The sequence below is a fragment of the Rhinoderma darwinii genome, unplaced genomic scaffold (assembly GCF_050947455.1).
Source record: "Rhinoderma darwinii isolate aRhiDar2 unplaced genomic scaffold, aRhiDar2.hap1 Scaffold_81, whole genome shotgun sequence".
NCBI lineage: Eukaryota > Metazoa > Chordata > Amphibia > Anura > Rhinodermatidae > Rhinoderma > Rhinoderma darwinii.
This window is the reverse complement of record NW_027464375.1, coordinates 658,394-671,741: the sequence shown is the minus strand read 5'-3', so window position 1 is coordinate 671,741 and position 13,348 is coordinate 658,394. Positions and strand designations below refer to the sequence as shown.

Genomic DNA, 13,348 nt, shown 5'->3' with positions numbered 1-13,348 from the left:
TAGCTGGGAATGATGACATCACCCACAGGTCCTTCAACCTTGGCGTCGGAAGAGAGAAGACACATCAGCACCAGGCGTCAGGGAGTACAGTGCAGGGTATGTGGCTGTTTAGACACACGGCAGGGCTTAGAAGGGAAAGAGCGCTATTTGGCTTTTGGAGATCACATTTAGCAGGAATGGTTTGCAGAGGCCATGTCACATTTGCAAAGCTCCTGAGGGGACAAAACAATGAAAACGCCCAAAGCAAACTACACCTCTTGAGGAATTCATCTAGGGGTGTAGTAAGCATTTTGACCCCACAGATGTTTCATAGAATTTATTAGAATTGGGCAGTGAAAATAAAAACAATCCTTTTTCTTCAATAAGACGTAGCTTTAGCGCAAAATTTTTCATTTTCCCAACAAATAAAGGAAAAAAAGAACACAACATTTGTAAAGAAATTTCTCCCGAGCACGGCAATACCCCATATGTGGTCATAAACTGCTGTTTGGGCACACGGCAGGGCTCAGAAGGGAAGGAGCGCCATTTGGAGTGCAAATGTTGCTGGATTGGTTTCTGGGCGCCTATGGGCCCAAAACAGTGGAAACCCCCGGAAGTGACTCAATTTTGGAAACTACACCCCTCAATGCATTTACCTAGGGGTGTAGTAAGCATTTTAACCCTGCAGGTGTTTTGTAGAATTTAGTATGCACTCGATGTTGCAGAGTGAAAATGGGAGTTTTTCCATAGATATGCCAATATGTGGTGCCAAGCTTGTGCCACCATAACAAGACAGCTCTCTAATTATTATGCAGTGTTTCCCGGTTTTATAAACACCCTACATGGGGCCCTAATCTTTTGCCCTGACATTCGACCAGGCTCAGGAGTGAAAGTGTACCATGTAAAATTGAGGCCTAATTTGTCGATTTACAAAGTATTGGTTCACAACTGCAGAGGCTCAGATGTGGAATAATAAAAAGAAACCCCTGAGAAATGACCCCATTTGGAAACTACACCCCTCAAGGCATTTATTAAGGGGTGTAGTGAGCATTTTCACTCCACAGGTCTTTTCCATAAATGATTGCAATGCGGATGGTGCAAATTAAAAATTACGATTTTTCCCTAGATATGCCATTTCAGTGACAAATATGTCATGCCCAGCTTATGCCACTGGAGACACACACCCCAAAAATTGTTAAAAGGGTCTCCCGGGTATGAAGATGCCATATATGTGGAAGTAAACTGCTGTTTGGGCACATTGTAGGGTTCAGAGCGGAGGGAGCGCCATTTGGCTTTTTGAGAGCGGATTTTGCTTGGTAGTAGATTTGTTTGATTATTGCTGGTGTTTCCATTTATAATGTGGGGCATATGTAAGCTGGGCAGAGTACATCAGGGACATAGTCAGGTGGCATAATAATGGGGTAAAAAAGCAATAAAATGATCCATAGATGTGTGTTACGCTGTGAAGCAATCCTTTCTGCACAGGCCGGTGTCGCACTGATATATGGCGTCCTTTCTTATCCCCCTTTTGGTCCACACTCCGCACCTTTGCAGTTTGGGGAATTTTGCTGGGAAAGTGTTGTCCTGGTATAATACGGGCACCCTCGCTTCCAGCAGATATGTTTGGGCCCTGCCCTTCCTGGTTCCCTAATTTTAGGTCCTTGATAAATCGCCTCTTGAAACAGAAGATATGTTCCCCTCGGGCACAACTGCATATTTTTTCTTTCCTGACTTATTGGAGCCTTAACTAATTTTATTTTTTCATAGACGTAGTGGTATATGAGGGCTGTTTTTTTGCTGGACGAGCTGTAGTTATTATTGGTACCATTTTGAGGTACATGTGACTTTTTGATCACCTTTTATCCTATTTTTTGGGAGGCCAGGTAAACAAAAAAATACAATTCTGGCATAGTTTTTTTTTAGTTTTTTTTTATACAGCGTTCACCAAGCATTATAAATTACATGTTAACTTTATTCTGCGGGTCCGTACGATTCTGGCGATACCTAATTTCTAGCACTTTTTTATGTTTTACATTTTTTTGCACAATAAAATTACTTTTGTAAAAAGAATGTATTTTTTCTGGCGCCAAGTTGTGAGAACCATAACTTTTTTACTTTTTTGTCGACGGAGCTGTATGAGGGCTTGTATTTTGCAAGACGAGCTATAGTTTTTATAGGTACCATTTTTGGATACGTGCGACTTTTGATCACTTTTTATTCCAATATATGTAGGTCAAAGTGACCAAAAAACAGAAACTCTGGTACGTTTTTTTTTTACGTTGTTCACCGTGTGCAATAAATAATATTATATTTTGATACCTCAGGTCGTTACAGTTCCGGCGATACCAAATACGTATGGTTTATTATTATTTTTCAATAATAAAGGACTTGATAAGTGAAAAAGGGCGATTGTGTTTTATTTTATTACTTGAAACTTTTATTGTTTTCAAACTTTTATTTTTTTCACTTTTTTTTTTACACTTTTTTTATACTTTTTTTTACACTTTTTCTCAAGTCCCACTAGGGGACTTGACGGTCCAACTGTCAGCTTTAGTTTTTTTCTAATACATTGCACTACCTACGTAGTGAAATGTATTAGATCTGTCAGTTATTCACTGACAGCAAGCTGATTAGGCTTCGCCTCCCGGCGGGGCCTAATCAGCTTCCGTAATGGCAGAGCAGGAGGTCATTGTGTCTCCTGTTGCCATAGCAGCAGTCGCAAGTCCTGATTGCCTGTCAGGGCTGGCGATCTGCTAGCAACCGCTAAGATGCAGCAATCGCTTTCGATTGCTGCATCAAAGGGGTTAATGGCAGGGATCGGATCCTACCATTTCATGTGGATGTCAGCTGTAATATACAGCTGACCTCCACCGCTGATGACGCTGGATCAGCTCCTGAGTCGGCGCCATCTTGCCGGCGGCTACGGAAGCCGATCAGGCTCCGCCGCTGTACGGATCTTGACCGGCTTCCGTGCTAGGCAGACTGGGAGGCCAGTATTAGGCCTCCGGTTGCTATTGCAGCCACCGGAACCCCGGCAATTTCATTGCTGTGGTTCCAATGAGCTGCAAACAGGTTAAATGTAGCGATCACGTTTGAACGCTGCATTGAAGGGGTTAATGGCGGGGATCGAAGCTAATTTTGGTCCCCGCCATTACAGCCGGATGTCAGCTGTCAGATACAGCTGAGATCCGGCGATGATGGCACCGACTCAGCTTCTGAGCCGGTGCCAATTATTTGGCGTAAGTATATGACATTTTGCGGGAAGCACTGGCTTTCCATGTCGTATACTTACGACAAATGTCGGGAAGGGGTTAAGCTTTCTATGCATTTAAACGTCTTTTCTCCTATCCATATGGGACTGTTAATCAGTGGATACAACAACTGGGGTAATACTATCATTTTAATTACGGCTATTCGATCTGCCATAGAAAGGGGTAACCTATTCCATATCTTAATTTTTGGATGAGAATTTTGTAGCTGGTGTCGATCCACGTAGGATAGTCTCTTCAATCAACCCATCGGGTTGACCACCAGATCATGGGTGCAGGGGATTTAACAGGTGAGTAATGGCTGTTTTTTTCATTTCAAAACATTCCATGCAACTAGTTTAATTTCTCGGACATTCCTTTTAAGGAAATATTTATCGGGGCACAATGCACCATTTCTGGGCGCTGTATCCAATGTTTATCTGGACAGACGCCTGGTTATATTTCTGGACTTTGTATGCACTATTTACCTGGATGCTGGGTAATAATTATGTGAGTTAGAAACAGGAGGACCTTCAATCTCATCAACATTGTCCTTTCCTCATAAAATGTTCTTCTTGAGACATCTGATGGATTACTCTGAAAATATGGCGTAGATGCCAATCAAGGTCCAAAGGTTGACATACTCAATGGCCTCCAGGATCTGAATTTTACCTTTTTCTTTCACTAACCCATTTCTCTAGGAGTCATATATAAAGGTTGGGTCTATGGAGCCCAGATGAGCTACATTAGCAACTTTGAAAGAGCAGCCTCAGACATTCAGCTCCAGGATGGTCTGTGCCAGATAAGTAGTGGTTCAGAACGCACTGGACGATGTAGGTGCACGGATAGGGTCCCAACCCAATCGTAGTCAAAATAAGTATTTGGCACACAAAGCTGAAGTTTAAAGAAGAAATCTTGATTTTTTTCAAGTGGTTGTAGATGCCAGAGGCTTAGTGCGATGCTTCGGTCATTACATGACCTTCATCAGGCACTGTGCCATTCTGGTTGCTGGTACATCCAGTAGTTGGCGCTTCGTTCCGAATGGCGGCTGACCGCTGTAGTTGGCGCACTTGAGATTTCTTAAAACTTTGGCTTTGAGTGCCGAATACTTATTTTGGTCTGTGTCAGATGTTAGGGATGAAGTCTACAACTGGCCAGACCACCTATCTTTCCTTCGCTCTGGAAATATAGGACAGTCCACGAGGCAGCACATCATGTCTGGTCAATTCCCCTACTACTCTGTCCACTAACATCTTCAAAAGAGAAGAGGAAGGTGCAGATGTGACGTTCAGGTTAGGTATTTGCAGTATTGAAGTTGTATTGTGCTCCCCTTGGAGCGCTGTGCAAAGGCAAAACTCCTTTATTGGAATGATGTGTAGATGGTTGGTACTCTATTTGGGTGCGCAGGCTTAGTTTGTTGTGTGCTCACTTGGCTAGGTCGGCATTAATGAGTGAAATGTATACAGTACCTTAGGAAAATACAGTGTGAGACAAAGATGATAACAGGAGCGCTCCCTAGAGTAATACCTTGAAAAAAAATGGCAATTAGTCTTCTCACCATTTAAACCTCTTGGTTGATAAGAACATCGCCTGGATGCAGTTGTCTCTCTTTTTGTAGCTTCTTGTTCTTCTGACACGGAGTACAGTATGTCTCAGGCTGGGGGATTTCTTTGCTGGACTTCAATGAATCAGTGACCATGTCCACAATTGATTATACAGGTATAATATAGATTTTATGAAAGTTCTTTGGAATGAAAACAAATTATTTTTTATGTATTTGTCTATCCATTTTTATTAGAAATACAATAAATACATTGAGGTATGTTTTTATTGACATGTGTTGCTATCAGCCAGACAGGAAAAAAATATGGATGGCCTTGGGAATCTGTAGAGGCAGCTGTTCTACAGGAAAGGGAGTGCAGAGACCCTACCAAACAGGACGAGGGGAGGAAGTCCATTGCCGGGCATCTGAAGAGACTTGCCATTAAACACCCAAAACCATTGTACTTCACCGTAGCCCTGCGAATCATGGACAAGGCTTCATTTTCAAAGACTTCTGGACAGTTGTCTTTTAATTGGATAGATCTTAAAAACCCCTTCTGGACAGTGGGGGATGGGAAGGAGGAGGTGTGGACGGATGACGTTCCGGCATTCTTAGATGGACATTAGTGGTTCATATCTGCTGCCTCTTTAGCGTAGAGACCTTGATCTGGCACATCCCTTTCCATGGCTGACGTTCTCGACACCAGGGCTTCCTCCTGCTGATGTTGTACGGTACATTCCCTTCAGTTCTGAAACAAGAATAAATAAAATGTCCTAGTGAAGAGTTGCTCTCTTGAAGATATTCCCTGTGACCCACACCAAGACCCTTTATCTGCCAGGTAGGTAGATAGTGCGTTCTATGTTCAACTAAGATACAAAATTCACAAATAAATCTGCTCAACTAAGATGCGGTTAACACAAAGGTTTCAAAACGGGGACAGATAGGGCGCCAAGCGATGGTAGAATTTTATTTAAATACGCGTTTCTGGTACGACTTGTCCCTTTATCTGATCTTAACCTGACGAAGGGACCAGTCAAGTTTAGTCCCGGACCAGTCCGGTCCAGAAATACAGTCAAAATAAAATGGGTTTTACTTTACTGTCCACGTGTGAAGTATTTGTGTTACCCGCCGCTTACCAATTTTTAAAGGGGAACTCCAAGAAAAATTTGTCATGCAATCAAAGGCGCAGTGCCCACCCAAACTACATCGCAGGATTTTATTTCAAAAATTGGCTGTTATCTATTGGATTACTCCAATATGTAAAGGCCAATATCACTAACAGCTCCTGGCTCAGCCAGCAGAGGTGGGGTCCGGAGCCGAATGGGACCCAGAACTGCTGAAGGAGCGGAAAGTACATAAAGGGGATTTGTCCGGGGTCTGAATACATTTTAGGGTTTGGTATTAAAGGGGTTTTCCAGGCTTTATAAAAATTGTAATTCAAACTGAAAATTGCACCATTTAGCAAATACCCACCTTCTAATTCTCTGCGGCTCCAGTGCCGGCGGTTCACAATCCCCTGCCGGCCTGTTTACATAGGCTGGACCAGTGATGTCCCGTATCGGCACATGATCGAACTAGTCAATCACTGGCCACAGTGGTCACGTGCCATACTTACTTAGATCACTTCGGCAGGCGATACCCTCCCTCTATACTGTCCTTACTGCAATGTTTTTATAGTGAGGACAGAATACAGGGAATATCTGGTACACAAAGTGTATTCTCACTAACCCTGCCCCATGACAAGCCATGCCCAATGAACCACGTTCTGTCAAAGGAAGGCCCTGTCAAGTCCTGTCTCAATCCATCTGAAACCGAAGTGTCCCTAGAAAGAAATTCCAAATATTGTCAACTATGCTCTATTAGGGTATAGTATGAAGAATCAGTGCAGTAGGGTCTATATACTACTATATACACAAAGCTGCCATGTGCTGAACATTGCAAAACACACTTTTCATAAAAGAGCGTTAATTCCAGTCCTGCAGTCACCCTGATGACCTTATACTGTGCCAGTACTTGAGGTAGGTGTGCCCCTTTATATATTACTTGCAGCCAGAATTGGCACCGGGATTATCAGCTCATTGACGAATTCTTGAGGTCACATTTGTGTCTTGATGTCACCAGTCTGAACCAATCCTACGCCACTTGCTCTTTATAGAATTTTCAGAAAAAAAAATAGCCCTAGCAATAAATACTGCATGTAAATAATATTCTCATTACAGTACAACAACAAATAAATGGAAAAAGCGCCATATCCCTATTAGGTCCCGCGGACATCATAGAGGTGGTCCTTGACTTCCAGTCCTGCAGTCACCATGAAGACTTTGTGCTGTCAGTGCAGGCAGAATAAAGCTGACATGGTGACAATGTAATGTTTTATATGTACTACTACTCCCTGTACTGACTGATAGTAGAGAGAATGGACTAAGCTGAAGGATTCCCGACTCTTATCAATTCTTTAAATAGGGAATATGCCCTGAATACTAACCCCAAATTTATATTACATTTATAGTAGGGCAGATTTACTATTCAAATTGAGCCAGAATTATGGCGTACATGTTGTGCGCCATATTTATTAATTGATTTAGACACATTTTGCGGCGTGCTTGACAAGGGGCGTGGCCTAGAATAAAGGGGCGTGTCTTAAACTAAGCCAACCAAGAGGTGGTATAAGGAAGAGAAAAGTGTCTAACATGTCTAGCAAAATCTATCATACATCGTGCACCACTGTGATAAATTTGGCGCAATTTCTGACTTCCTTGTATCAGTTTACACTGTGTAAAACTCAGATAGTTTTAGGCCCCATGCACACTAACTTATTTTTGCGGCCGCAATTCACCCGCAAATCTGCAGGTGAATTGCGACCCCATTCATTTCAATGGGCCCATGCATACGACCTTGGTTTCCACGGTCCATGCATTGCCCAGGAACATGGACCGCAAAAACAACGGACATGTCTTATTACGGTCGTGTTTTGCGGTACAGGCTCATAGAAAATAATGCACGCGGTCATATGCACGGCCCGCGATTTGAGGGTGGCCGTGGGTGACACACCGCGGACGTACGAGCCGTAAGTCACGGTCAATGCACCTCACTATGGTCGTGTGCATGAGGCCTTAGTAAATCTGCCCCATGGTAATACCAGTGACAGCCCGCTCTTTCCCGGTGGGGTACAGTCCTCCGCACATCTTCATCCACGTCTCATCTTGTATGTGCCGGATACTTTTCTCCTTATACCTGAGAAGTAACAGAAATAACATCAGAAACTAAAAAAACACAATTCCAAGTATTTCTCCCCATTTCTAAAAATAACATTTCCTGCAGGTGAATAATGGAAAATATAAAGATATAAATATATTCAGGCCTATGTGTCTGTCCAGGGGGTCAGTGAGGGTCCTGCCTGTTATATGTGGGGAGGTCGTGCTGCACAATAACGGAGGGGAAAATGTCTGTACATCAATATATATTTGTCTCTAGGAGCCCCTACAAAGTCTCAGTGAGGGCCCTGTCTGTTATACGTGGGGAGCTTGTATACAGCGTTAGTAACAGGCATGTCACTCCAGTATAGATATTTTGGGTGCCGGTTCTTCGACCCCACTGTCCATAGTTTAATTAAACACCTTAAGAAAATGGATCATCACTAAGAAGTTTTATTTAAAGGGGTACTCCCATCTTACTATTTCTCTGGGACTCACACCTATGTGGAAAACGGAGGTCTCTCCCTGACCCTGTCCTGCTTTGTTCCCAGATCCCTGTCCCGTCTAATGGCTGCTGATTCCAGGTGGAGAATGACTTGGGAAAGGCCTCGCACGTCCCTCTCTCTATTCTGTTCTATGGAAGTTTCGGAAACAGCTGAGCGCTGTTGAACTATTTGCGTAACTCCCATAGTACAGAACGGAGAGAGCTGCGTGCATGCGCATAGGTGGATATCACATAAACGTCTGAGATGGAGAAAACCCTCTAAAGAGATTATTTCATTAAAGGGGTTGTACATAATTAGAAAAATAGAGCTGATGTCTTCCAAAAACAGAGCCACACCTGTCCACAGGTGATGTGCGGTGTGTGGACAGCTTAGCCCTATACATTTCAATACAGAAAAGCTGCAATACCACCCACAGCCTCTGGACAGAGGTGGCGCAGAGCTTCCATTTGGGTCATAGAGAGGGTCTCCAGCGTGATACCCCCCTCTATGATATCTAAATACCCTTATAGGGCATTTCAGGTGTAACCAGAAGTTAAGGTGATACAAATAAATATTCCATACATGAGATTTCCTTAATGGAGATATTGTAACAATAATTACTGAAAATATGTAATTGACTTTTTCCTCCATTGTAGGAATAGAACCCGAGAAGTGACGTTTTGGACTACGGAACAGTCGATCCTCCGGATGAAATGCTGTGTGGTTGGAGCGCAGTCCCAGGAGCGCTGGTGTTGTTGTGCTGATCCATGTTCTTCTTATCTGGAGCTTGTATACAGAGCACGCGATCCTTCTGGTCCGACCTACTAACATATATAAGCACAGCCTAAACACACACGTAATGATATATAATAACATAACATTAACATAACATTACTATGTATCAGCCCTGATACGTCAGTCTTATCATATTTCTGGGGTCCCCGCACACAGGATATACGTTACCTCCTGTGATGATGTCACTTCCCTGTATTTCCTGTATGACATGGCTGCTCTTCCTCTTCCCGTTTCCCTTTCTGATGTATTTCCTCTTCCTGTGTGATAAGACGTGTGCTGTTGCCTCCTGCTGTGTATAACACGAGATGTAACATGTCTTATAAAACATGTAAATAATAATCGCAGAAAGCAAAAAACATTTTGTTCATTTCCATTCACATCAATGGTTATTTGTTTGCAGCCGTTTTTCTGAGCCATACTTGTCTGTTTTTAGAATCAACTACAGGGAGATTTGAGATGTGGTTTGAGAATTTCTTTCCTATGTAAACCCCACCGATAAGGACAGCTAAGAAGCCTCAGTTATCAGCGAGCGACCCCATCATTAGACTAAGCAGAGTGCCCCCATACAGTGCCAGCAGAGTATTGTCCCTTACACAGTGCCAGTATACTGCCCCCTCATAAACAACACTACCAGCAGAGACCTCCTCAATAAACCATATTGCCAGCAAAGTGCCTCCAATAATTAGTGCCAGCAGACTGCCCCCAATAACCACTACAAGCAGAGTTCCCCCTCACAAATAGTCCCAGCAGACTGCCCCCAATAACCACTACAAGCAGAGTTCCCCCTCACAAATAGTCCCAGCAGAGTGCCTTCCTTTATGCAGCTACATCATGTAAGATCTTCCCTAGTTTGGAAGTCTCCAGGACAATCTGGGAGAGAAGACAAGTGTGATGTAACCTGGTTGCAGTGTGTAAATGTAGCCTGAAACATCACGTGTAGCCCCTAAGTCTATGTTCACATGTTACATATTTATTGCAGATTTCCATGGTCAAATTGACACATAAAGTATGAATGTGAATAGGGTTCTAGAAAACTGCATAAACTTGCAGCAGTAGCAATCTGCAGTAGATTGTAATGCAAAGGATGCACAGCCAAATATGCTGCAAAAGCCACATGTAATATATGGAGAAATATTAGGCCTAGTTCACACAGAGTTTTTTTGGAGCGTTTTTTTAAGTGGAAAACGCATCGAAAACCGCACCAAAAAACGTCCGAAAACTAATCTTATTGATTTCAATGGGATGCAGAGGCGTTTTTCCCACGAGAAAAAAACACTCACAGGAAAAAGCAGCGTCAAGCCCTTTCTTCAAGCGTTTCCGTCTCTGACCTCCCATTGCCATCAATGGGAGGCAAAGAAAATGGTTTTCGCAGCATTTTTGCCTGCGGTGCTCAATGGCCGTGGTCGAAAAATGCGTAAAAAAAGCGGCAGAAGGAATTTTGAGGCAGATTTTTCCACCTGCAAAAAACTTGGTGTGTAAACAGGGACGTCGTGTCCACATGTGACCTACTCTATCCAATCACAGCTGTAATTCCAGCCAAGGCTGCCTAAGATTATGTTCACACCCCCCACTTCTCCTGCGGTTTGGCCGCTGCAGCCCGATGAGGAGGGATTATAACTAGAAATTGTGGATATAAAGAACATGCAGAGGTTTCTGTGTGACAGTCTAAGGGCATGACCAGACGTGGCGGAGTTCTGCATACACTGTCCGCATCAATGCCGCACATAATCTGCGTTGCAGATTCTGTCGTGGCTTTGCCTAAAATGGCCATTAAATTGATGCGGACTGGCCGTTGCGTATTGAGGGGGAAAGGGCTTCCCTTCTCTCTATCAGTGCAGGATAGAGAGAAGGGACAGCCCTTTCCCTAGTAAAAGAAAAAGAAATTCATACTTACCCGGCCGTTGTCTTGGTGACGCGTCCCTCTTTCGACATCCAGCCCGACCTCCCTGTATGACGCGGCAGTTCATGTGACCGCTGCAGCCTGTGATTGGCCTGTGATTGGCTGCAGCCGTCACTTGGACTGAAACGTAATCCCGGGAGGCCGGACTGGAGGAAGAAGCAGGGAGTTATGGGTAAGTATGAACTTCTATTTTTTTTACAGGCTGATGTATATTGTGATCGGATGTCACTGTCCAGGGTGCTGAAACAGTTACTGCCAATCGTTTAACTCTTTCAGCACCCTGGACAGTGACTATTTACTGACATCGCCTATTAACGCTCCTGTAATTACGGGTGCACACACGTAATCACCCGTAATTACGGGAGCCCCATTGACTTCCTCAGTCTGGCTGTAGATCTAGAGATACATAGGTTTAGCCAGAATGAAGAACTATCATGTTAGTAAAACCAACACGCTCCGCAGCACACATAACATCTGCGGACTTCATTGCGGAATTTTCACTCTCCATTGAAGTCAATGGAGAAATTCCGCAATGAGTCCGCAAAAAGTCTGCTACACGTCCGCAACAGCCAGTGTATGCTGCGGACACCAAATTCCGCACCACAGCCTATGCTCCGCAGAATTGTCCGCAACGTGTAAACGAACCCAACTAAAAAGCTGTGGAAAGCAATGGAGAAACGTGTACGCTGCGGATTTCCGCTGCGGACTATCCGCAGCGGAATTGCAGAGCAATTCCGCCACGTCTGGTCATGCCCTAAGGCTCTGTTCACATCTGCATTGGGGTCCCGTTCTGACGTTCCTGTCAGAGGTTTCCGTCAGAACAGGACCCTGAGCAGACACAAACTGACACCGACGGAAACCAGGGGTTTCCGTTTCCATCACCATTGATTTCAGTAGTCGACTAAGCTATTGCTTCCGGCAAAACAAAGGGTCCGGTGCACAAAAGAGACAAACCGAAACCACGGGCACCGGCTCCGTCACCATTGAAATCAATGGTGATGGAAACGGAAACCCCTGGTTTTCGTCGGTGTCTGCTCAGGGTCCCGTTCTAACGGAAACCTCCGACGGAACGTCAGAACGGGACCCCAACGCAGATGTGAACAGAGCCTAATATGGATGAGAAAGGGGAGGTGGGACTACTCATTGTTTATTATGCCCTGATACTGAACTGGTATTACTAGTATTATACCCTGTTCTATGAACTTTACCCGCTGGAGAACCCCAAAGATGCTTGTACCACTGATCGAGGTGCTATGTGTTTTGTAGTAAAATTAAATTGGTATTTGATTATTTTTTTTACAGTTAATATTTATTAAAAATTCTGTTTTTAAGTTTTTTGCCTGGCAGTGATAGTTTGATATTTGTCCAAAACCTATTTATTTCCATATTTCATGGATATTATGAGGTGGGACTACTCACCTAACCAGTATGTTCCTGACGGGAGCTGCATGCGTCCATCTCATCAAGTCTCCGATCTCCTGGCAGCTCCACTTTGTACAGATCCTACAATGAAAATCTATGCAAAAAGTTTACACCAAAAAAACAGAAAATTCTACTGCGGAACCAGGATTGTTGTTGTGTGGCAGGGCTGCACCTCCCCCTTCTGCTGCCGGAGGTAAACAGTGAAATAGCGCCACCACCTGCATCACCATAGAGTGGCCATGTGGGGTAGAGAAAAGATAGCAAAGAAAATATAGAAAACCTTTATGTTTACATGTAGTAGAAATCTATTTAATACAAGTGAATAATATTTATAAAAATCGTAATCACATGCTGCGTTAGGCCTCATTCCCACGACAGGGTTTCCCGGCCGGGTGCCGGCCGTTCATAAATCGGCCGGCACCCGGCTGCATTAGGAATAATAGACCCCTAATGGGGCTATTCACACGACCGATTTTTTGACGGCCGGGGAAACCGGCCGTCAAAAAATAGGACATGCTCTATCTTCGGCTCCCTGCTGCGCTGGCTCCCTTCCCCTGCTTGTTTTAAAAGCACCCTGGCCCGGCGACACCTTCGATGGCGCCGCTAGCAGCTGCTGCGGCTGCTACTACTGCAGCGACGCCACTATCGCAGAGCTGGGAGGTATCTCCCCGCTCTGCTATGTGCTAGCCGCACTTTAGCTCCTTGAAGGAGCGGAATCCCCGTGTTTTCGGGGATTCTGCTCCTGGACAGAGCGCTTGATGTCTCTGTCCATATCTGGGCAG

At 44.2% G+C, this 13,348-nt stretch overlaps 1 long non-coding RNA gene across 2 annotated transcripts; it reads right to left on the bottom strand.

The window, feature by feature from the left end:
• Nucleotides 1-5,008: 5,008 nt before the first annotated feature.
• On the bottom strand, nucleotides 5,009-12,950 carry LOC142731516 (uncharacterized). 2 transcript variants are annotated; one of them, XR_012878976.1, is made up of 5 exons: nucleotides 12,564-12,950; nucleotides 9,413-9,533; nucleotides 9,071-9,273; nucleotides 7,910-8,004; nucleotides 5,009-5,518 (listed from the first exon to the last, which is right to left on the bottom strand). It is a non-coding gene; the product is annotated as an uncharacterized LOC142731516 (long non-coding RNA). The 2 variants fall into 2 exon arrangements; XR_012878975.1 differs by lacking the exon at nucleotides 12,564-12,950 and having other exon boundaries at nucleotides 9,413-11,394.
• Nucleotides 12,951-13,348: the final 398 nt, after the last annotated feature.